Source organism: Oryctolagus cuniculus, chromosome 3, assembly GCF_051225735.1.
Source record: "Oryctolagus cuniculus isolate XC-2025 breed Fujian yellow rabbit chromosome 3, ASM5122573v1, whole genome shotgun sequence".
NCBI lineage: Eukaryota > Metazoa > Chordata > Mammalia > Lagomorpha > Leporidae > Oryctolagus > Oryctolagus cuniculus.
The window spans coordinates 111,329,791-111,354,834 of record NC_142869.1 but is presented as its reverse complement, the minus strand read 5'-3'; the positions used below and the strand labels follow the sequence as shown (position 1 = coordinate 111,354,834).

The 25,044-nt window shown below is 39.7% G+C and overlaps 1 long non-coding RNA gene across 1 annotated transcript in view; it reads right to left on the bottom strand.

Annotated features, from left to right (window-relative positions):
• Positions 1–577: 577 nt before the first annotated feature.
• Positions 578–25,044, bottom strand: part of LOC103348744 (uncharacterized) — a 45,827-nt gene continuing 21,360 nt past the window's right edge. Inside the window, exons 2-3 of the long non-coding RNA XR_007920691.3 lie at positions 1,653–1,766; positions 578–639 (exon numbers count right to left, since the gene is read on the bottom strand). This is a non-coding gene — a long non-coding RNA (uncharacterized LOC103348744). The remainder of the gene's footprint in view (positions 640–1,652; positions 1,767–25,044) is intronic.

The following is a 25,044-nucleotide window of genomic DNA, read 5'->3' as shown; positions in this document are numbered from 1 at the left end:
CAGTTCAATGTTTCCTCACTTTAATTGTCTCAAACAAAATTTAATCTATTCTTTTTTTCTGTTTAGATAATATTGATCCTGTTAGGTATAATTCTATGTTTGAAAAAGAAACAGAGTTGTTGGCTATAATGGACTGAATGTTTATGACTCTCTCAAAATGTTAAAATCCTACTCTGTCCTGTATTACAAAGTAGCGCCTTTGGGAAATAATTAATTTTTGAGAGTAAAACCATCACAAATGGATTACTGTCCTTATAAAGGGGACTCTAGTTAGCTCACTCTACTTCTCTCCATGTGAGGATATGACTAGAAGTTGCCTGCACCGCTGAAGAATGTCTTCACCAGAATCCAACCATACTGTCACCCTGATCTCCAGCTCCAACCTGCAGAACTGCATTCTCGCTCGCGCTCTCTCGCTCTCTCTCTTTTGCTTTCTCCACCCTTCCTCCCTCTCTAATTAATTAATTTCTAAAAGAAAGAATACAAACAGGGAGGGTGGATAAGCAGTAAATAAGAGTTTGGGGTTGGGATTGATGGTACTTTTAGCCAAGGGCAGGTAAAGGAAGCCTCACCGAAAAGGCAGCATTTGGGAAACACTTCAGGAATTTAATCCAGCAGGTACCAGGAGAAGAGCAGGTCCTGCAGAGAGAGTGGGAGATGCAAATTACTTGAAGTGGAAGGTGGAGGGTGTGTAAGAGGAGGCCCACTTGTCTGGAGTAGAGGGAACACAGGGAGTTGAACAGGAGATGTAGAGAAAGAGCTAATGAGGCCTCAGGTTCAGCAGGGCCTTGTATCCTCTGTAAAGATTTGGGCTTTTTCTCTGAGTAAGAGGAGAAGCCAGCAGAGATTCTGAACACATGAATCACATGACCTGATTCTATCTGCCCACTTGAGGATAGAAAAGAAATAAGGACATTCTTAGGGCAGAAGTAGCGAGACCTGTTAGGAAGCTACTGTAATGATCCAGGAATGAGGCAGTGTTGCCTTGGACTGGGGAGATGTGTTTGCATTTTTAATATATTTTTAATGTTGTGCTCCCATTTCATGCATTCCAAGCACAATTTTTCTCTTTCACATTTTAACATATATGAAGTTAGAAAGGAATAGCATCTTATGATTGCTGTCGGGCCAGCGGCAGTTAGGATGGATATTGTTTAGTTAGTTAAAATCTTTCCAGAAATACTGTCTGGTAATTGCCAGCCCTAATCCATGGATACGGATGTGTTGTGACAAATCCAGATTTTATGTATTTAAATATCAAAGATTAGTATCTTTGCTCAGAAACACATCATAAGTGTGCTTCTTTACTTATTCCATTAACACAGTCAGCCCTCCATATCCAGGGCTCTGCATCTTCAGATTCTACCAAATGGGGTCAAAAATGTTCAGAAAAAACTGTCTTCTCTGAATATGTAGGGCCTTTTCTCTTGACATTATTCCCTAAACAGTACAGTGTAACAGCTATGCATTCATATAGCATTTGTGTTGTCCTAAGTATTATAAGGAGATGATTGAAAGTAGCAAGGGGGAGGTACATAGGTTATATGCAACTACTATGCCATTTTACACAAGGAACTGAGCATCCTCGGATTCTGGTATCATCAGTGAGGTCCTGGAACCAATCCCCTAGTAATATCAAGAAATGACTCTACCTTATTTGGGGCCATCATCCTTTTGCACCCAGGCATTAACTTTCTCTAAATTTCTTCAGCATTCCAGTTTTTCATCTTCAATAAACATTGCAGACTGGTGCCAGAGTTATCCTCCTGAAAATCAAAGTTAATCATATATGCATGGTTCTGATGCTCTATGGTAGCTACAGAAGTCATTCCTAACTTGACAGCTGCACAGGAGACCCCTGCAGTCTGCCTCTCACCTATTATTTCTCCAGCTTATTTCTCACCATTCCCTAACTTGTACTTTCTCCTTATACTGAACTAAGACCAGGACCTTGTCTGAACTGCATTCTTTCCACTTGTTTTTACCTGTTTTTCTCCCAATAATTACTTAATCTCCAGGATCCAACTCTGCTGTCATCTCTTTTGTGAAATTTTTTTACCCTCAAGCAGATTAATTATTTATCTTTCCACAAAATACGCTGCATGGAAATATAACTCATGTGTTTGCCCCTTTGTCCCTTCCAGGAGGCTGTGAGCTGGGGAATCTCATTTAATTTTTGCCTCCCTTGGGCATAGTGATATACTTGGCATAGATCACTCATACAATATTTGTATTGTATGTTTTTATTATATTGGATTGGATGAACCACTATTCCCTCTTCTGCAAAATGCAGAGAATAATAGTACCTGCCTCATAAAGGTGTCTGCATTTTTGAGATTTCATTAAAATCAGTACAAGAAAGAATGATAGTTGACACATGAGTACTCAAATATTTGCTCTTTTATTTATGGCAGCACTGTTCTCAATAGCCAAGACAACTGTCCATCAACAGTTGAATGGATAAAACAATGTGGTATACGGTTCTAAGTACAATAAAAAAGAATGTCCTGTCATTCACAGTAAAGTGGATGGAACTGGAGGGTATTGTGTTACATGAAACAAGCCATACAGAGAAAGACAAATACTGCATGTTCTCCCTCATATTTATAGGATAAAATAAGGATCTCAGTACAGCACAGTGATTCCTAGAGGATGAGAAGAGCTGGGGGTAAGGTGGTTGGGGAAATGTTGAATAACTGGTACCAAAAAGACAGAATAAGTTCCTAGTTTTGTACAACACAGTGAGGTGATTATTATTCATAATAACCTATTATAAATTATCTAAACAAATAGAAGAAAGAGGTTTGAAGGTTCAATCATATAACAGCGAAAAGGAGGGTGAAAGGTTAATTATCTTGATTTGACCTGTACAAATTGCACACATTTACTGAAGGACCACACTCTACTCCATACATATGTACAGTTATGGTTGGTGATTAAGTGATTAAGATACCACTTGGGATGCCCACATCCTATATTAGGATGCTTGACTTTAAGTCCTGCCTCCATTTCCAATTCCAGCTTCCTGTTGATGCACACTCTGCCGAATAGCAGGTGAGAATAGCTTTAGTACTTGAGTCCCTGCTGCCCATATGGGAGGGCTGGATTGCTTCAATTTGGCCTACTCACTATTGTTATGAGTATTTGGAGTGAATCAGTGGATCTCAATATCTCTCTCTGCCTTTCAAATAAATAATAATTTTAAAGTTAAATTAAAATGTTTTTAAATCTAAAGAGATGGAAATGCTAAAGAATCAGTTTTGATCTCCACACATTGAATACATGTGTTGACTTGTCACACAGAAACCCACAAAAATGGGCAATTAAAATTTTAAGGTTTGTTCTTTGAAAAAATGTATTCTATTATAAATAATAATGCTATTATGTTTTAATGATCGTGGTAGATTTTACTCTTATATGAAATTAGTAATATCTATTTCTAAGTGTCAGAATGGGATCTGTCCCATCACAGAAACTCCTGGTGCACTCAAAGAAAAAGAAAAAAACTCAGTGAAATGAGAAGTAACCCATTTTATTTTTCTCTTGGTGACATAGTGATGAGATATATGATTATTTGAAGATTCTAAATATAGTGCACTGATGACCCAAAAGCTTCTCTCAAATTTCACTTTTTTTAATAGCTTCTGAAAAAATATTCCCAGGAGGATCAGCTTTTGATCTCAAGTTGGATAGTTTATATAGTTTACAGTGGTGTGTTGTGATTTATACATTGACTTTATCTCTGTTTATGTCTAGTTTTCTTTGGTCATAATAAACACATCACTCGGTTACGGTTACTCATTTAGTCTCTTCTAGTATGGAGATAAGCAATCTCATGCTTAGATTAAGTCACTAAAACAGACATCATTTGAGTCTTTGTTAATTCTATGATGCAAATCTCTGAATAATGAGGAAGGAGTGTATGATGCAGTGGTTAAGATGCCTACATCAGAGTGCCTGGGTTCGAGTCCCAACTCTGTCTCCTGCTAATGCAAACCTTGGGAAACTCAAGTACTTTAAAAAGGACTTTGATGCAATGTCTACCTATGACTTAGGAATTTTTCTGATTGCAACACCAATATAGATGAATGCTATGGTTTGCATGTTTGTCCCCTCCAAAACTCATGTTGAAATGTAACTGCCATTGTAACAGTATTAAGGGGTAGGAACTTTAAGAGTTGATGAGGCCAGGTGGGCTCTACCTTTATGAGTGGGACTGATGCCATTACAAAAGGGCAAGTTCAGCCTGTCAGTCTATCTCTCTCACTCTCTTCTCTCCCTCAGTCTCCTTTCCTCTCTATCCTGTTGCCCCTATTCTTCTTTCCTCCCACCAGGTGATGCAGCAAGACTTTCACCTGATGCTAACTCCTTGTTAGTGGGCTTCCTACTCTCCAGAACTGTGAGTCAATAAACTCTCAGTTATTAAAAATTTCCCAGTGTTGTGGTTTGGATGTGGTTGAAGTGTGTCCCCCAAAGAGTCATGTGTTGGAAGCCTGATGCCCAGTGTAATGATGTGAGAGGTAATGGAACCTGGAGGGTTGAGTTTACAGGAGGTAATTAAGTCAGTGGGAGTGTTATCTCCCTAAGGCACTAATATAGTTCTTGTGGGATCCCAGATGGTTCTCACTGAAATGAGGCCACCTCGTGTATCTGGCCCCTTCTTCATATGAATGATTCTCCATCATATTTTGATGGAGCTGTAGGAGGAGGGCTGTCTGGAACATCACAATATATGTGAACTGGCAGAGGGTGCTGTGAGATAGAATAAAGAGGACAAATTCAAGATTACTCAGAATGCAATTCATTGGAGGACTCACAAGTAGGACTGTGGTCTTGGGCAGCTGTAAGATAACTGGTCTGCATATTCCCAGTCAGCAGTAAGAGGTTTATATGTTAAGCTGGGTAAAGGTGGTTCAAGGCTAACCCAAGTGCACCTGTACTATCTCAAGAAATACTAACATTCTAGGCATCAGATTTGGGACATTCCAGGGTCTGACCCAGCAATACAATCCTAGCAGGTTATCATAATGACTTTTGTTCAACCTATCATAGGGTTTGGGATGATTGTCAGAGTTATCTAAAGGGCAAGATGGTAGTCACATCCAAAATGGCTGCAATCACATCAAACTGAACTCCTATGGCCAAATCAGATGCTTAACTGTTGGGGCCAAGCTGCTCAGTCTTGAACTTTCAGCCTCCAAAACTTTGAGCTAAATAAATCACTTTGTAAGGTACATAGTCTCAGATATTCTTAATAGGAACAGAAAATAAACATTCTGTTACAGCAACATAAATAGTCTAAGACAAGTGAATTTTAGTATGTGATTAAAGATTTCTCTAAAGATTTTAATTATTGGGCCCGGCACTGTGGTGCAGTGGCTAATGCTCTGGCCTGAAGCACCGGCATCCCATATGGGTGCCGGTTCGAGACCTGGCTTCTCCACTTCTGATCCAGCTCTTTTCTATTGCCTGGGAAAGCAGTAGAATACGGCCAAGTCCTTGGGCCCCTGCACCTGTGTGGGAGACCCAGAAGAAGCTCCTGGCTCCTGGCTTCAGATTGGCGCAGCTCCAGCCATTGGGGCCAATTGAGGAGTGAACCATCGGATAGAAGACCCCCTCTCTCTCTCTCTCTCTCTCTCTGCCTCTCCTCTCTCTGTGTAACTCTGACTTTCAAATAAATAAACAAATCTTTAAAAAAAGATTTTAATTATAACTATTCCATAGAGGTGGGAATTTGGCCTAGTGGTTAAGACATCAGTTCTGAAGCCCATATGCTGTATTGGAATACCTGGATTTGATGCCAGTCTCTGGCTCCCAACTCCAGCTTCCTGCTAATACAGATTCTGGGAGGTAACATGAAAGCTCAATTGATTGGGTCCTTCCCACCCACATAGAAGATCTAGATTTTATTCCTGGCTACTAGCTTTAGCTCAGTACAGCCCTGGCCTAGGCATATGGGAAATGAACCAGCGGATTGGAGCACCCCCTTTCCTCTTCCTATATATTCATCTTCATGAATGCGCTATTGTTTTTGATACTTGCAATGGCTCCCCTTCACTTTTTTTCTTGTTTGGGACATTCAGAAACTGTAGCATTTATTGAAAAAGTGAGAGTGTTGTATACATTTATTATTTTCCAATTAATATAATCAATCTGTGATGTAAAGTACACTAGGGGAATTATTCTAGTACATTTCTAATCTCCTCTTTCCCTTTCTTCTTACTGATGACCTTGATTGATGATTCATAGGAAATAGAAGCAAACTCTCATTTCTCCAGCATGCTGAACTGTGACCCACTCTTTCATACTGCTGTTCAAGGATGAAGTATCCCTGCTCCTAGCTAAGGTCAACCTTTCACTTGTACTTGGGATCTCACTCTCTTACCTTCTCAAGGACTTCACTCCTACAACTGTGCCCTTCTTTCTTGCACTACTGATTTTGCTCTATCTAGAGGATTGTTTTCATCAGCAAACAAATCTGCTCTTGACCTCCCATTCCTGTCTAGCTGCTACCCAATTCTCCTTTTTTCTCTACAGCAGAACTTCTCAAATGAATGACTTTCCATGTGACACCACCTATTTTCTTTCCTCAATCCATAGCAATCAGACTTTTGTCTTCCTCCCCACATCTGAATCTTCTAAAAGATTATTCAGTTAACACAATGTCACCAAATGCAGTGATCACTTTTCTGCTTCCATCTTACTCAACAATTCAGCATTTGTGACTACCCGCTACATCTTGAGACTCTCTCTTCTCTTGGCCCCTACAATAACCCAGTTCCCTGATTTTCTTCTTCTATCAGTGCCCATTCCATTCCATTGAATGTAGGCTGGTAACTCTCAAATGTACAAATCCAAATCTAACCTTCCCCAGCTCTGAACTTGTATATCCTAATAGTATTTGCATCTCCAGTTGAACATATGATTATCTTTCAGTGGAAATGAACAGAGTTGTCCACCCTTATCCATGGTTTTGCTTTTCACAATTTCAGCTACCTAGGCCCATGATGATCTGAAATACTAAATGAAAAATTCCAGAAATAAACTATTCATATGTTTTAAATTGCATGTCACTCTCAGAAGTGCAATGAAATTGCTTGGTTTCTTGCCCCTTTCCATCTGGGACACTGAATCATTCAACCATCTCAGTTATCAGATGAACTGTCATAGTACCACTGCTTGGTTCAAGTAGCCCTTAATTTGGCCCTAAAGTGCAAGAAAGAGGAGTGATGCTGGTAATTGAGATGGTCCAAAGAGGCAATAAAATGCTTTCTTTAAGTAAAAAGGTGAAAATACAATAAAATACTTTGAGAGAGATTGAGAGGCCACATTTACATAATTTAAAATTCATTATATTGTTATAATTGTTCTATTTATTATTTATTGTTAATCTCTTATTGTGATGAATTTATAAGTTGAACTTTATCATAGGTAAGTATGTATAGGAAGCAACATAGTTTACATGGTTTATCATCATCTGAGGTTTCAGGCATCCACTTGAAGGTTTTGGGATGTATCCCCTGTGGATAAGGGGGGACTATGATCCATTTACTATATTTCTACTGTCTGCTATGACTGATGCTCTCTTTCCCCATTCTTTGTTTTTCTTTCCTTCCCCTTCACTTAAACCAATCCCCGGTAGATTGGGTCTCTTGATGATGTACTAGCACCTAATAGGTTTCCTTCATAATAATTATCATACAGTCAATTAATCAGGTGTGTGATTATGTTTAATGTCAGTCTTACTTCTTAGGCATCTAAGACCCCTGAGGCCAGAGATTAGCTGTGTTGTTTTTCTGTTACCTCAGGACCCAACATATTGCCTTGTACATATTGGGCACTCAATGTTTTTAGGAGAAAATAGATGTTCTACATTGCTTTAATTGTTATATAACATGTTATGACTAAATATAGTTAACTCTTACTGCTGCATGTGTAGACTATTTCCTATTTTTCACTATAAAGTGATTCTACAACGAACATCCACACAGCTGAATCTTTTGCACCTGTTTATTCATGTATTTAGGAAAACTGCTAGAAATAGAATCACAAATCTTATAGCAAGATGCACCTTTTTTTTTTTTTTTTTTGACAGGCAGAGTGGACAGTGAAAGAGAGAGAGAGAGAGAAAGGTCTTCCTTTGCCGTGGGTTCACCCTCCAATGGCCGCTGCGGCTGGCGCACTGCGCTGATCCGATGGCAGGAGCCAGGTACTTATCCTGGTCTCCCATGGGGTGCAGGGCCCAAGCACTTGGGCCATCCTCCACTGCAATCCCGGGCCATAGCAGAGAGCTGGCCTGGAAGAGGGGCAACCGGGACAGAATCCGGCGCCCCGACGGGGACTAGAACCTGGTGTGCCAGCGCCACAAGGTGGAGGATTAGCCTATTGAGCCGCGGCGCCGGCCAACAAGATGTACCTTTTAAAGGTTTTTGCTATAGTGAGGTAGTCTGCAAGTGTGACCATCATTAATTCCTCCACTCCCTGTGTAAGCAAGCCATTCAACCATCAACAGGCTCCCCTTGTCCTTGAGTGCTTTGCTTTTTCCTTTAGAATCTGATGGAAATAGGGCCAACAGATAAAATTCAGGGTGCTTCCTTGTGATATTGCTATGTAATAGGAAATACGTATTTTGTCTTCATCTCCAGTTCCTGACACAGAGCTTCTAAAACCCTTATTAATTCCTGACTTACAGAAGTTAAAGGGACATTTTCTATTATTCACAAGTTCCTTCTAACTACACCAAAGTTTATATTATGAGCTGACTTCTGGAAAGGTTGTCAGGGGAACCAGCCATGTGATTAGAGGGTTGGAACTTCTAGCCCCAACACTTGGCCTCAAGAAAAAGGAGATGGGCTACAGATAGACTTCAATACCCCAATTGCCAATAATTTTATTGATTTTAAAATTTTATTAATTTTTAATAATTTTATTAATTATGCTATGGATATGTAACAAAACCTCCATAAAACCCCTATATGACTGGGCTCCAAAACCTTCCAGGTTGATGAATACATGGAGATGCTGAGTGGATGGTGATCCCACAGAGGGCATGGAAATTCATCACCCCACCTCCATACCTTGGCCTATGCATCTCTCCCATCTGCCTTTTCCCTAGTAGTCATTAAGATTTTTCTTCAGTAACACAGCAGTAAAAGTAGGTAAAGTTTCCCTGGGTTGGTGAGTCATTCTATCAAGCTATTGAATCTGAGGAGGGTGTTGTTGGAGTGTCTAATTTGTAGCAAAGTCAGAGAGAAGTTGTGGATATTGTGGGGACTCACCACTGTGATAACTGAATTGTGGGACAGTGGGGTGGTGGTGGTGTGGTTTTGTAGAACTGAGTTCTTAACTGGTGGGGTTGGAGCGAACTCTGGCCCATTAATATCAGAATTGAGTTAAATTGTAGGATGGCCAGTTGGTGTTCTCCAAGAATTGGGGAACTGGTTGGTGTCAGAAGTGTTGTAGGAAAAGTGTAGAAAAGTAGCAGTTTTTCCCCCTTTTCTGTTAAATTTGAATGCCAGATGAGCAGAAAAATGTGACCTACTTGTTGTTTATCTGAAATTGAAATATAACTGGGCATCTGTACACTGCTTGCTAAAGCTGGCAACATTAGGTATGGAGACATGATTTCAGTTAGTAGCCTAGCCTTGAAAAAATTTGGCTGTTTCTCCTTTTGCCCTTTGGAAGCCAGCTATCATCCTGTAAAGAATGTGGGATCTAGATTGCTGGATAAAGACAGGCCACCTAGAAAAATCCTACAGGATGAGATGTAATTTTGGATGATCCAGCTCCAGCTGTAATAGAACATCCCCAAAGCTGGATGGAGGAGGAATTGCTACAGAACCCCCCATACTGCGTCTTTTCCCTAGCACACACTGGGATGGTGGAAGAAAGTATTTATTTGCAATGCACAGAGCAAGGACTCAGGTAGCCACCACTCAATTCCTGGACTCCCATAGGATTAAAAGCAATGAATCTTATAGAATGAAGTGGAGGTTAAGCAGCACATGATCAGCCCCTCTGTGGGTCCCTAGATTGTCCACAGTATGCATGCTCTTCCTTTGATTGGCCAGTGTGTTTCCTTTGAAATGACAGTGGGTTCTAGTCTGTCTGGGTCTAAGGGTAGATTGGGTGTTACTTGGTTTGATCAGGGCCTGTGAGTTACTACAAAGCTCTCTGAATAGAGGCTAGCACTGAGATTAACTACTAGGGGTAATTCCAGTCTTTATGACTCAGGGTCTAGGCTCTTGCTTTATCCTTGTGATACTCCCTAATTTATGAGTTGCTCTTTAGAGGAACCACAAGTCCAGGAAGAGATACTAGAAACTGATAAAGTCCCACACCAAAGGCACTAGGGTAGGAGCTTTGTTTCATAATTAATCCCTTGTTCCAAGATTGCAGATTTTTGGGGTATGAGGGTCCCAAAATAATGTAGGGATTATGGGCCTAGGCTGGGCCTGGACAAATAGCAATCCATGGCTACCAGTTATGCCTGGACTGTAACAACATTTTTGCTAATTTTTTTTTTCAGCTTTATTTTATTTGAAGACAGACTTTGAAAGAAGGGTAGGGAGAGAGAGACACACACACACAAACACACACACACACACACACAGAGAGAGAGAGAGAGAGAGAGAGAGAGAGAGAGATTTCATCCACTGGTTCACTCCCCAGATGACTGCAATGGCCAGGGCTAGGCCAGACCAAAGTCAGGAGCCAGGAACTTCAACCGGTCTTCCATGTGGGTGCAGGGGCCCAAGCACTTGGGCCATTTTCTTCTGCTTTCCCAGGCACATTAGCAGGAAGTTGGATCAGAAGTGGAGCATCTAGGACTCAAACCAGCCCAAATGGGTTGCCTGTGTCTCAGGCGGCAGCTTTACCTGCATGTCACAATGCTAGCCCCAATATTATTGCTTTCTGATTGACACAAAAGCTTTGTAAATGAAATATTGGAGTGGGCATTGCAGTTTAGTGGGTGAAGTTGTTGCTTGGGACATCTGCAACCCATATGGGGCCAAGCGCCTGGGAATCAGTCTCACCTCTATTTCTGATTCAGCTTCCTGCTAATGCACACCCTGGGAGGCAACAGATGATGGCTCAAGTACTGGGCCCCCACTACCCTTGCAAGAGATCCAGATGGAGTTCCTGGCTCCTGGCTTCAGCCTTGGCCTAGCCTTGACTGTTGCAGAAATTCGCAAAAGTGAATCAGCAGATGGAAGATCTCTTTGTCTCTCCAACACTCTGCCTTTCAAATAAATAAAAATAAACTTTAAAAGTATCATTTTACCATTAAAATTATTTTAAAATGAAAACTTTTTTGAAATTTTAAACATTTTCTCGAGGAAGTGCTCTACAGTGTAATAATAGTCATGTGTTCTGGGAATGTTAATCCTTACATTCTACTTATTTCTCTGGAGGAATAAACTGTCTGGACTTAGGTAAGTTTGAATTATGTGATGATTTTAGGACTTTATCCCATGAAGCTGAAATAGGAGTCACTGAAGAACTGAGTCTGAGTCATCTGCTAAAAGAAATCCCTCATCACAATACAAACCACAAACACAACCCGAATGCCCTTCCTTCCAGTTTCTAGCACTGCAGTGGTGGCGATGAAATCTTATCCTGTGGTAATCTTTGACAAAGTATGCAACTAAAGGCCTGACTTTAAGTGTGGAATCTGGAGACAAAGTCCCCAGGTGGGGCTTTAGTTTCCCTCCAAGAAGTAGAAGTATAAGGCATGAATCCAAATTTTGCAGGCACAATCATAAATCCTTCTTGGAAATTTGGCTTTTGTCTATGCAATAGATAAAGAGTTTTCTTCTGTGCTTCTGTGTGTTCCTCTCCCATCACAGCTGATGTCTTGGGAGTATAAGAGGGGGTTAATTTTTCGTCATTTCACATTCCTCTATAAATTTCTTTGCAGCTAAAATTTATTTTTTATGGGCTTCCCAGTTGTAAAAGAAATTCCAATAATTTAAATTCTGTTTCAGGTTTTACAGTTCTTATTGCTTCCTTCTCTATTTAGGGTATATATCTTGAAATACTATGTCACAATCCCTGGTGCCTCATTTCTTACAACAACCTCTTTCTGATGTTCAGTGGCCTTTAAATAAACAGTGCAGTTATATTTTACAGAAACCTGAATTAGCAAATGTGAAATGGAGAGAGTTGAAAAATATTATTAAAATCTCCCTTTACGCACACAAGTGGAAATAATATAAATTCCCTACAATAAAGTTTGTTTATTTTGCACTAAACACTAAGTTTGATATAAGAAATATATTACTATGGCCTAGGTTTATGTGTGCTGAAATTGTTATTTCTTGCATTACTTTTATTCTTAAGGGGAAATCTGTCTGGAATTATGCATGTTTTGAGTTATGTGAGGTTTTCAAAAGTACTTCCCAGAGTGGTTCTCAAGTAGCTTGGATGACCCAACTCCCTGATTGGGAATCCATTTTATTACTGTTACTGCTGTGATTGTTAATGGTACGAGTTACAGATTACTTAATCCTGTGCCAAGTGTCTGTTGAATATCTGTGCACTCAACAAAGTGTACACCTATGAGGCAGGCATTGTTTATACTGTTTCCATTTTATAAATGAAAAGTCTTATGCTTGGCAAATTTAAGTGGCTTGTATTTAGGGGATTATCTTTGGATTTAGGACTGGAATAAATATTTCTTTCTCCATAAATTCTAAGGTTTTTGCTAGCCAGTTCAATGTCAAATATTTATATGCTTTTTTTCAGTGATCTCAGTGCTATAAAAAGAGGGACAGATCTTTGGTTATTGATCATCATCTTCCAATGTTAAATTTTAGTTTGCTTCTTGGTTCCCAGGTCACTCACCTACCTTTTTGGAAAACAGCCAAATCCATTGAGGTGGTTAATGGGAGTGATATACCAAAACACTTTACCTTTGGGATTGATCAGGATTGGAATAGCTTCTTAACATTTTGGTCTATTTCTTTTGGTGTTGAAAATTTTCCACAACTGAAATCATTCACAGTCTCTTTTGAGACTCTGTGTACCACTTCTTTAAACAACAGTGTTTAATCAGTATTTTCTTAGGCATGGCTGACATTAACTGTACCATGAAAATGGGCAGTTTTGGGGGAGAGTAGTTTTTTTGTTGTTGTTTTATAAACATTTTTCATTTTGGAGTTAAAAAATAATAAACCTTTTTTGTTTTGTAAACATTTTTCATTTTGGAGTTAAAAAAATAGTAAATCTACTAATAGAGGCAGTTTGGCTCCTGCTCATGTGAGGCATCCCATGACCTGTGATGTAATTTCCATCATTAAATCCTTCAGTTCATGGAGACAGAACAGCCCCAGGACAGGAAGAAACTAAATCTTTTTAATGTCTTCTAGTCTTTGGGTGCAGTTCAGCACCTGGAATGGAGAAAGATGAGTTGAACTGGAACTGGAACTTTCAAACGCCATTCCATCTACATTTTCTATCTATAAAAGTGTAGCCATATCCATATATTCCATTAATCAAGGACACAAAGTCTTGCCCCATTACTTTGCAAGACCTTCATTATTAATTTTCATTAATAATTTACTTTTTTTTTTTTTTGACAGGCAGAGTGGATAGTGAGAGAGAGAGAGACGGAGAGAAAGGTCTTCCTTTTGCTGTTGGTTCACCCTCCAATGGCCGCCACGGCTGGCGCGCTGCGGCCGGCGCACAACGCTGATCCGAAGGCAGGAGCCAGGTGCTTCTCCTGGTCTCCCATGGGGTGCAGGGCTCAAGGACTTGGGCCATCCTCCACTGCCTTCCTGGGCCACAGCAGAGAGCTGGCCTGGAAGGGGGGCAACCAGGACAGAATCCGGCGCCCCGACTGGGACTAGAACCCGGTGTGCCAGCGCCACAAGGTGGAGGATTAGCCTATTGAGCCGCGGCGCCGGCCAATAATTTACTTTCTATCACCTTGCTTACAAGTGAGCTTCATGAAGGTAGGAACATTGTCATAGAAAAAAATGCCTAACATATAATAGACATTTTTAATTCCTTTTGAAGGAATGAATGGCTTAATAATTGAGACTTCATGAAAGCAGTTTTCAAATAAATTTAAGGAGAGAAATAGAGAACAGTAAAGTAGAAGGAGCACAGGAAGAAGAGTCTGGAAGGCTGGGTTCTACTTTGAGCTCTACCCTCACTTGGTGAAGTGTATAACCTTTGGCAAGTCCCTAAATATCTCTAAAGTCTCTCAAAGTCCCCTCTGAATTGTATGTTCTAATGAAGGTCTTTGGACAATGACCTCTCTTTTCTAATTAGCTATGACCCAAAGTGGGGCCAGTCTTATGGTGCAGTGAGTTAAACTGACACCTGCAATGCTACTGGCATCCCATATTGGAGCAAATATTTGAGTCTCAGCTTCTCTGCTTCCAATCCAGTTCCTTGCTAATGCACCTGGAAAAACAGCAGAAAATGGCTTAAGTACCTGGGACCCTGACGCCCATGTGAGAGACCTAGATGGAGTTCCTGGCTTCAGTTTGGCCCAGCCCTGGCCATTGGGGCTTTTTGGGGAGAGAACCACCAGTGGATGGATGATCTCTAACTCTCTCTTAGTTACTGCCTTTCACATAAATAAATATTATTTTTAAAAATACTATTTAATGAAATACTAATGTGCATTTTTAAAAAATATTTATTTCATTTGAGAACAGAGATAAAGACAAACATAGAAAACTTCCATCTGCTAGTTCATTCCCCCTAAATACCAGCAATGCCAGGGCTAGGCCAGGCCAAAGTCAAGAGTCAAGAACTCAATGCAGTCTCCATGTGGGGATGTAACTACTTCAGCCATCCTGGTTACCTCCCAGGGTGCGTATCAGCAGGATGATGAAATCAGGAGCAGAGCCAGGACTCAAACCCAGACATTTTGATATGGGGTATATGCATCCCAAGTAGAGTCTTGACTTAGGAAAATACTTGCCCCTGATATGTGCATTTTTAGATAGTCTATATATCTGATATGTCATAGGTTGTACATTAGCATATTTATTAACTAAAATAATAGGGCTATGCTGTAGACTAGTAGCTATTTCATTTTTGGTTTATGTTCTGATGTCACTTGTTACATAAAATTATGGCATTTTTTTCCTTAAACATTTCTCCGGGGGCTTCTGTATTTATTCTTGTACCTATGTATCTACTTTAAACAATTTTACTAATTTAAGGGCTGCTTTTAGAGGAGGTTCATTATTGTTTGAAGGATGTGTCCAAAGAGAAAGAATTGACAAGATTTACCCATACAAGCCAAAGAAACCAACTATGTAATTTAGACTGCCTATCTAGAATTGGAATTACACTTGTCCAGCAGCCAAAGGAGAGACAATACCTGCTTGACAGTCAGCATTTTATTATCTTCATTATCATGTTTTCTGAAAGTGCCAAAGGCAAAGGACAAGTTGAATCCTGCTGCAAGAGAGGCCTGAGAGTGTTTGCTCTAAGGTTGGAAGAGGAGGTAACTGGAATTCTTGATATCTGGAGCTCCAATTTCACCTTTGTCCAACCAGTGCATTCTTAGGGAAGGCAAAACATTTATAGGCAAAGAAAGAACAATCTTTAATAGTTCTTCCCTTCATTTATTTGTCACTCATTCTGAGCAAGAATGTACTCCACATCAATATTTTCCAAATTTATCTGTAAGTTCACAAATTGTGTAAAATGTAAGATGTACACTTTCTATCTCAACCCAGTCCATACACACATATATATGTGTGTATGTGCATGCACACACACTCACTTAAAAACTGAAATGAAATTTCTTAAAAATAATTTTATCCTAACTATGTTTGAGTAATCTGCTAATTTTTATTGTTTCTTTTTTTTTAAATGTGCTGATTATGAGTCAATTAGTTTCATGACACTCTCTGGTGGTTTGATAAAAGGGAAAATACTTCTGTAGATGATTTCAATGGATTCAGAGGGAAATTATTACCCTTCACCAACAAAGAAAGCATACAGGCGGCTGAATTATTAACAGAAATCCAAACACCTTTCAATGAATGGGAATCCAAATGCAATGAAATTATATAGACCCTTATCTCCTACCCATAGACAAAAATTAACTCAAAATGGGAAAGGATCCATGTAGAAGAGGTAACATTATTAAATTAAAAAAAACATAGGCATCAAACTTCATGACTTTTAATTAGGTACTGATTTCTTAGTTGAGAAACATAAAAAACAGCATAAGAAAAATAGGTTATTTGGAGAATTCATTAAAAAGTAAAACTTTAGTGTTTCAAAGGGCAACATAAAGAAGTGAAAAGATCACCTACATAATGGGAAAGTTTTTTATTCAAGTTATATGTCAGATAAGAAGTAGGTATCCAGAAAGTATAAAGAACTCTTACAACTTAATAATAAAAAGACAAAGAACTCAATTAAATAGTAGACTAAATATCTGCATAGAAACCTCAGACATTCTCTAGTATTTGAGGAAAGAAGGAAGGGAGGGAGGGAGGGAGATGGGGAGGAGAGAGAGGGAGAAGGAAAGGAAAATAGAAAGAGGGAGAGTGATTATTTCTTGGGATCTTTGATCATTTGGTATTTTTTTGGGGTCAGGAAACAGAAGCCTGGGAGAAAGGACCTGTGTGAGCTTCAGGACCAGTGTCATAGAATAATCCCTTACCACAAACTCTTCAAATCTTGGTGTGGAAGGGGATGATGATCCGATGCCTTCACCAAATAAAGGAAAAAAACTCCTAACAGCTGTAATTCATTTCTCAAGACTATATGTTTAATTTCAAAGAAGCTAGGATTAGAGGAGTTCGAGAATTATATGATTTATTAAATATTATTATATAATAAGATAAAAGTACGGAGAACAGAAGGAAAAAGAAACATGAAGGAGGCAGATCTTAGACACAAAACATACATGTGCCATGGTGACCTTAGATCTGTTGGACATAGGCATAAGATTTCCAGTGTTGTGAAACAGAGGTTAGGATGGGAATAATTCACATGGATATTGGGCTAGAATCACTGAATGTGTCCAGGGGTACTGGTCAATTTAAAAAAAATAAACTTGGTATTCTGTTAGCGCCCTCTGTAATTCTCTTCAGAAGCAACTGAATGTGGAATTTCTACTTGGTGTACTAAGCTTCTCCTTCTTACATTTTTCTACTACCACTAGTTACCAGGCATCTTCATTTTTTATTCTGGGAGAAAGTCTATTCTGCAGGAGAATTTCCCCTTTCCTCCCAAATTATTTATAAATAGCTGGCCGAGGGGACTTTTGCAAAAGTTTGATATCTACACGGAAGAGTAAGCCTAGCACAAAGGCACAGTGACAAAAGAGTGAGGGGAAATGTGATGACTTCTAGTCTGCTATCTGATTGCTTCAGGTTATCTCTAACCTGTCACAATCTTGGACTTTAGTCAGAGCATCATAATTAGCTATAATATGGAGAAGGAAATACAGCTTTTTAGTTGCCACACTGTCACTATAATAAAATCTTGGTCCTATTAGAAATGAAGAAGGATACAATGCATATTCAGTAGGTGATTAGTAGTCACTTCCATGTCTATGTAATTCAAAATATTTTTCCTATTTTTAGAAATGATGGCCTCAATTGTTAAAAAGAATGGTGGAAAATACTAGAGGGACTGGCATTGAAGAAGGTTCTTTTTTGGACAAAATAATCATAAATTTCTTTTGCAAAACTTTTTAAAGTATATAGAATATATCTTCTTATAGAGAAGTCAAGGTTCTCAAGATTGTTTCAGAAAACACTATGGAAATTTATGATCCTAGCAGCTCTGTGGTAAGCAGGACAAAGTAACTTTCACAGAGGATTAAACTTGGGCACAGAAAGAATAAGTATCTTTCTAAATCATAGCTGTTAGCTCTAATTCATTCTCTAGTTTAGCCACATTAGCATTGTGTGGGTAACTTGTGGGAATCTTCCATGCAGGGCTTTGATAGTATTGGAATGGTGGGGGGGTTGCAGGCAAACATGGCACCAGTGTCAAAGTAATCTGCTTTAGGGCTGGCACTGTGGCATAGTGGGTAAAGGCACCAGCTGTAGTGCTGGCATCCCATGTGGACGCTGGTTCAAATCCTGGCTGCCCCACTTCTGGTCCAGTTCTCTGCTATGGCCTGGGAAAGCAGTGGAAGATGGCCCAAGTTCTTGGGCCCCTGTACCTTCATGGGAGACCAGGAAGAAGCTCCTAGCTCCTGGCTCCTGGCTCCTGGCTTCAGATCAGCGCAGCTCCAGCTGTTGTGGCCATCTGGGGAGTAAACCAGAGGATGGAAGACCTATCTCTCTCCCTGCCTTTCCTTCTCTCTCTGTATAACTCTGACTTTCAAGTAAATGAATAAATCTTTAAAAAAAAAAAGTAATCTGCCTTCTCTTGAAGTCTTCTGCCTCCGAATCATTACATATTTATCAAATAGAGCTGGAATTCCCACATCTACTGTTTTGTACTCTCTTTCATTGTAATGTGGCAGAAAAAAATTGCTATTGTGCAGGTACTGTGTGGCTTTGGGGTCCTCTGTAGGTTGACCCCTTCTGAGGCACAACTTGGTAGGTATGAACATTTGATCACATGATTAGTAATGATAGTAGCCTAGCCTCTATTTATTTATGCATAAAGATATAGAAATATTAATCATATTTAGAGTTAGAGACTATCTAATAATTGACACAAAAATATGAAAATAAGTGATTATCCAGAGTTTAGGGAAACTGAAAATGCTGTGTATATTTTACATACTCAGATGTCATGTCATTCCTGTTTTCACTTACTTATTCAGTTAAGCTGAGGTTTTGTAGGTGGCAGGTCTGCTGAAAAGGAAAAAATAGTCAGTCATAATATTGTGTCATAAGGAAAAATGTGGTTATTAAAGTTTATTTTTTATGCATTGGTGAGGCAGAGGGAGAGAGAGTGAAAATGGGAGAATGTTTCCATCTGCTGGTTCTCCCCTCAAATTCCAAAATGATTGATTGTGGTGGGGCCAGAGCCAGGAGCTGGGAAAACAATCTAAATCTCCCATGAGGTTCAATTAGTTGGGTCCATCTACTGCCTCACAGGGTCTAAATTAGCAGAAAGCTGGAGTCAGGAGCTAAAATTGTGACAGAGTTGAAGTCAGGCATTAACTGCTAAGCAAAATGTCCATTCTTGACCCTTAACTTTAAAAGATTTTGTTTATTAGAAATGTAGAGCAATAGAGACAGGTGAGTCTTTTTAAAAAGGTATTATCTATCTATCTATCTATATTTACTTTTTGGCTTTTATGTTTGTTTATTTTCTTTACTTAGGACAGAGAGATCTTCAATCCACTGGTTCACTCTCCAAATGCCTGCAACAGTCAGGGCTAGACCAGGCCAAACCAGGAGTCAGGAACACCATCTAGATCTCCCATATGGGTGACAGGGACCCAAGTATTTGAGCCATCATCTGCTGCCTACAAGGGTGTGCATTGCCAGGAAGCTGGATTAGAAGAGGAGGCAGGACTCAATCCCAAGCATTCTGATATGGGATGTAAGAGTCTCAAGTGGTAGCTTATCCCACTGTGTTAATAATGCCTGCCCTTGAAGTACCTTTGTATTTGATAATTTTTAGTCTATTGTAAATACTACTCTGATTCTTACTAATAAGGTTTTATCCTTTGGCAGTATGAGTCTCATGAAATTGGTCTTGAATCTTTTTGACATGACCACAGCCATCTCTCATAGTTTCCTTTCTTCAATATGACAATCTGTCCCAGAGCTGAAAGTTAGCTTTCAACATTTAATTTCATAGTGCATTGATAGATCCAGTGATGGGGGGCCTTGTTATGTTTTAATGTATCTGAGGAGAGTTTAAATTTAGCTGTTGAAAGGTTAACCTCCTTATAGAAGTGAAATTGACACTTTTAGATTCAGTGACTTGAATAGTCCTTGATCTGACTGTCCAGGGGCAGTTTATCATTGCTACTTTTTATTTTGTATATCCTTTTTTGTTGTTGTTGTTGTGTTGCTGTTTTTCCTGTTTTCTTTTTTTTATAGATTTTTTTTGTTTTTTAACTTTTATTTAATAAATTTCCAAAGTACAGCTTATGGATTACAATGGCTTCCCCCCCATAACTTCCCTCCCACTCACAACCCTCCCATCTCCAGCTCCTTCTCCCATTCCATTCACATCGATTCATTTTCAATTCTCTTTATATACAGAAGATCAATTTAGTATATATTAAGTAAAGATTTTAACAGTTTGCACCCACATTGAAACACAAAGTGTAAAATACTGTTTGAGTACTAGTTATACCATAAATTCACATTGAACAACACATTAAGGACAGAGATCCTACCTGGGGAGTAAGTTCACAGTGACTCCTGTTGTTGACTTAACAATTTGACACTCTTGTTTATGACTTCAGTAATCTCCCTAGGCTCTTGTCATGAGTTGCCAAGGCTATGGAAGCATTTTGAATTTGCCGACTACAATCTTATTTAGATAAGGTCATAGTCAATAGTCAAAGTGGAAGTTCTCTCCTCCCTTCAGAGAAAGGTACCTCCTTCTTTGATGGCCCATTCTTTCTACTGGGATCTCACTCGCAGAGATCTTTCATTTAGGTGTCTTGTTTGTTTGTTTTTGTTTTTCCAGAGTGTCTTGGCTTTTCATGCCTGAAATACTCTCATGGGCTCTTCAGCCAGATCCAAATGCCTTAAGGGCTGATTCTGAGGCCAGAGTGCTGTTTAGGACATCTGCCATTCTATGAGTCTGCTGTGTATTCCACTTCCCTTGTTGAATTGTTCTCTCCTTCTTAATTCTATCAGTAGTATTAGCAGACACTAGTCTTGCTTATGTGATCTCTTTGACTCTTAGACCTATCAGTATGATCAATTGTGAACTGAAATTGATCACTTGGACTAGTGAGATGGCATTGGTACATGCCACCTTGATGGGATTGAATTGGAATCCCCTGGCACGTTTCTAACTCTACTATTTGGAGCAAGTCAGATTGAGCATGTTCCAAATTGTACCTCTCCTCCCTCTCTTATTCCCACTCTTATATTTATTCCTGTTTTCTTTCTCTTTTTTTTTTCTCTGCTTCATACTATATGCTGAACTCCTCATGTAACATAGAGTTAACCATATGTATTTTAAGTCAATTGGAAGAAGATCCTAGCTAAAAATAAGAGGGGGAATAAGAGATGAAGGAGGTAGTCTATAACTATGAAACAGTATAGTTCTGCATACAGTCCTACAGACATACTTCTAAGGGTACAGCCTAAAAACTTGTCACAGGACTCCAAACCCATAAAAATTAGTGGTTTAAATGCCACCTTAACTGTTAAAATGATCATATTAAATGTCAAAGTCAACATCTAGATGGGTTTAAATGTAAAAGTGATCATATAAATAACATCAAGTGCCTGGTAATTATAGAATTAAAAAGGAAGGAGGGTCCAATATGGGAAACAGTCCACACAGCAGACTCCTAGAATGACATTCATTGTAAATAACACTCTGACCTCAGAATCAACCCTTAAGGCTTCCTGGTCTGGCTGAAAGGCCTGTGAGAGCATTTCAGGCATGGAAAGCCAAGACTCTGTGGCAAAAAAAAATCCTACACGGAGGATCTCTGTGAGACCTCAGTGGAAAGAAAGAGCCATCAAAGAAGGATGTACTCTTCTCTGAAGGGCGGAGAGAACATCCACTTTGCTTATGGCAGTGTCCAAATACCAATGGAGTCTATGGTCACAAAAGGCTTACATAGCCTTGGCAGCCCATGGCAAGAGCCTTGGGTGATCACTGATGTCATAAATAAGAGTGTTAATTGTTAAAGGAACAACAGAAGTCACTGTACACTTACTCTCCATGTAGGACCTCCATCCCTAATATGTTGTACTATGAGAATTGACTGCAAATTTTGTTCCCAAATTATACTGTATATGTTATGTGTGTGCATGGGTGCAAATTGTTGAAGTCTATGCTTAGCATGGAGTTGGTCCTCGGTATATAAAGTCAAACTAAAAATGAACCATAATGAAGAGGGAGATGCAAGAGGGAGAGCGAGGTGGGATGGGATTTAAGTGGGGGGTGGATATGGGGGAAAAACCACTGTATTCCTAAAGTTGTATCTATGAAAAATGCATTCATTAAATAAAAACTTAGAAAAAAAGAAAGGTTAACCTCCTAACAGAAGTTAGGGTCCATTCTTCTGGAGGAGAGAACGCGAGGAGTCCATATGGGTTAATAGGCAGTCAGGTTGGTCCCAGTGGAAATTTAGGGTGTAAAATGCTTGCTTTCCCGAAAAGTTACCTTCAGCCAGGTCAAAAGTGCCTGCCCCATTTCTAAGAAATTCCCTATTTTACCATGAGAATAGCAAGGGAGTAGTATTCCATCCTTCTGAGCTCCCAGTTTACTATAAAACAAAATAGGTATCCCACCCTTCTGATGGCTCTTTTGTTTTAGCACGAGCAAGCCAGACAGAGTAAAAAGATGACAAATCACATCTTTTGATGGGTTTGTCCCTGCCTTGTATTGACTGACAGTTTCTTCTCCAAAACTGCTTTAAAAACCCCAGTACCACCAGCCTCTTTCGGTTTTTCTTCTCTTGGAGCCCTTCTCCAGGCCACTCTGGCTGGAGGTCTCTGACTTAAATAAAACTTGCTTTTAAATAGAAACAAGAAAGTATAAGTAATTTTGTTACTAAGACAAATTATGCAGAAAAATATGCTTTAAAATATTCAATTACTTAGTATAGTGGTATACTTATTTTCACTGTATTTCATGATTAGGTCCATATTTGGTGAAAACTGACTTCTGAGAGAGATCTCTGTTACAATGTGGTGGAATGAGAAGGCCATGCCAAGATGGCCACTGGCAAGCAAGCGTCAGTTACTCAGGAATGGCTTGGAACCCACCTGGCAATGGAGCCTGCCTGGCAACAGGCTATGATTAGATGGCTTCAGATACTGCCTGGCAACAGGCTGTGATTGGTTAGGGCATAAACCGCCCCTTGACCGGATTGGCTGCCTTGGCTATTTAAGCTACTGTATCAACTGAAATAAACGAGTCTGCGGGCTGCTCGCCTCTGGCCTGCTTTCACCTGGCTCCCGGGGTCTGTGTGGTGACTCCACACCTCTTGCCCCTACTACACTCCTCCTCTCAGAAACGAATCCACAGCAACAACATTTCATGTCAGCTTTCATCCCTCTTTAATCTTTGTTACTAAAGATTTATTTATTTGAAAGGCAGCATTTACAGAAAAAGAGACAGAAAAGGAAAGGCAAAAAGACATATCTTCCATCCTCTGGTTTACTCCCAAAATGACCACAACATTTGGAGCTGAGCCAGGCCAAAGCCTGGAGCTTCACTGTGGTGTCCCATGCGGGTGGCAGGCCATCTTCCACTTCTTTTCCCAGGCATAGAGTTGGTTTGGAAGTGGAGCATCTGGGACTCAAACTGGTGCTCATATGGGATGTTTGTATGGCATGCAGTGGCTTAACCCGCTACACCACAAAGCCAAGCCCATTTCTCACTAGTCTTAAAACAGAGGTCTTCCATGTGATAATATCCTGCTATTATACTAAACGATAGAAATCATCTTTAGCTTTGTAACAACAGCTACAGCTCTCCCTTGTAATCATGAGTATTTAATTCATTACTCAATGCAACAAGTAATAATTGAGCTCTAGCTTTGAGTAAAAGCAATCAGTTGGGCCTTATGAAATACATGAGCAATAAATAGGGGCTGGCATTGTGGCATAGCAGGTAAAGCTGCCACCTGTAGTGTCAGGATCCCTTGTGGGTGCTGGTTTGAGTCCTGGCTGCTACACTTTCTAATCCACCTCTCTGTTACAGCCTGGAAAAGCAGTAGAAGATGGCCTAAGTTCTTGGGCCCCTGCAACCATGTGGGAGACTCAGAAGAAGCTCCAGGCTCCTGGCTTTGGCCTGGCCTAGCTCCGGCTATTGCAGTCATCTCGGGAGTGAACCAGCAGATAGAAGACCTCTCTCTCTCTCTCTTTCTCTCTCTCTCTCTGCCTTTATAACTCTGCCTTTCAAATAAATAAGTAAAATCTTTTAAAAAAAGGAAATACAAAAATATACTCCCTCCTTATACAGTTCAAAATGGAGCAATAAAACAAATACAGGAACAATTAAATCATGACGCAGAATAACATGTAATTATGTGTTTACACAAGTGGTACTAATACAGCTGTAGGATTTCAGAGGAGAGATGAATTAGCTTAGCATGGTCTGAGGTGGATTTATGGAGTTGTTTCTTGAACCAAACCCAGAAGATGCCATTTCCATGGGCAGAAGAAAGGGATGAAGAAATATGTGAGCAGTTATGAAGGTGGTGGTGAAAATGACATGCAGGACAGTGGAAAGGCCACCCTGAAATAGAGGGTTCTGTTTGGGAAGCTGGCATGATACACGTGGAACACATAGGCTGGGAGAACTTTCCTGGCAGGTTTAAATGTTAGGCTAGAGATTAGATTTCAGAACAGTGTCTGTGCCTTTCATCTAGCTGGCAAGGTCTTCACTGTTAACCAGTAGTTAGCATATGTATTTCAGGGAAAAAGTCTAGGGGTGTGATTAAAGTTGGAAAAGAACTATCAGAGTTTGGAGTGGAAAAGGCAAGGCTTACAGAATAGAGACTTAAGTGAATATCAAGGAAAAGGAGAGTGAAAATTCAGAGAGGAGAATCCATTTACTTATTGAACAAATATTTATTGAATACCTTTATGTGCAAGGATATGCTAGGCACTGAGGGTAGAGAATGACACCATTGTTTAAGGTTCTGCTAATGGTCTGAATAATTGAAGAACAATCAATACCTGGATGCAGATGTCTTAATAATTTAATCCTTAAGAGTAGAATTTCAGACAAGGTGATAGCTCAGGAGTGAAGTTTTTTTTTTTTTTTTTTTTGTCACAGTTGCATTTACTATCATCATAAATAATCCTATGTGTTCATATACCTATTCTGGTAACAACATGAAATGCCAAAGCTGCAAAGTGCATGTCCTCTCCAAACTGTTAATCTCTTTCTCTCTTTGGTCTCTCATATTCCCAGCCTTTAAAAGACCTTAGG